Source organism: Myotis brandtii, unplaced genomic scaffold, assembly GCF_000412655.1.
Source record: "Myotis brandtii unplaced genomic scaffold, ASM41265v1 scaffold567, whole genome shotgun sequence".
Taxonomy (NCBI): Eukaryota; Metazoa; Chordata; class Mammalia; order Chiroptera; family Vespertilionidae; genus Myotis; species Myotis brandtii.
Window position 1 is genome coordinate 2,552,268 of NW_005370116.1, and position 1,100 is coordinate 2,553,367.

Sequence of the window (1,100 nt, forward strand, 5' to 3'; positions counted from 1 at the left end):
GCATTATATAGATTTAGGATGTCTAATGCATATATGCATGCATTCTAAAAGATTTGCATGTAAGATGAAATTCACCAAGTTATGAAAATGAAAAGTATGGGGGAAAAAGAGATGGGTAATTAAATGACTGAAGAAAACTTGAGTTCTATATACTTACTAGAGATCCAGTGCATGAAAATTCATGCACTGGAAGGGGTGTCCCTCAGCCAGGCCTGCCCCCTCTCACAGTCGGGGAGCCCTCAGGGGCAGGAGGTGACTTGGCAATCAGGGAAAGGCGACACCCCCATCACACCTCTGCTGCTGCCACTGCTGGCAGCACAAGCCTCAGCCGGCCCTGGTTATCTGAGCCTCAGGTGGCCCTGGGCGGCTGGGCAGCTGACATCAAAGGCTTGCCTGTGCCTTGGGCCGGCCCTGGGCAGCTGGGGGGCTGAGGGCGGGTCTGGCTGCACCATGTGCCTGCCACCCCCCCAGCGGGGCTGAAAGGACTGGGGGACTTTGGCAGGGCTGAGGGGACTGGGTGCCACCCTCTTGTGGCTATGCTCCGCCATCTTTGTGATGGTGTGATAGTCAATTTGCATATTCTCTCTTTATTAGATAGGACAGTGTACTTATTAACAAGATTCTATTACATCTCAAGAATACTCCTACCACAATTGGCAACTTATCCACTAAAACCTAATTGTTATTATCAAACTGGAAAGACAATACTCAAGCAAGTTGTCAAACATTAAGATTTATGTTCTTTCATTACCAAAATATTTCTGCAGAAGACATTTTATTAATAAAAATATGGCTTGTATGTGCAAATGTTCACTGATGTGTGAGTGCCTACCTTGTTCTTTGTATTAAAAGATATCTTGTCTTAAAACAAAAACGCACATGTAGTACTATTGTAACTAATAAATCATGTATGAAAAATGTGAAAGATGGCATCGTATATCAGTAGTGCACTCCTGTATAATTAGATATATTTTCTTCAGTTCTTAAAGACCATCTTATGACATTTTTGTTTTAAAAGTTCATTCATAATGTAAATGAATAATGCATTGCTCATGATGGCGACTCTGAACTCTAATGTCATATCACTGATGATGGGGCTG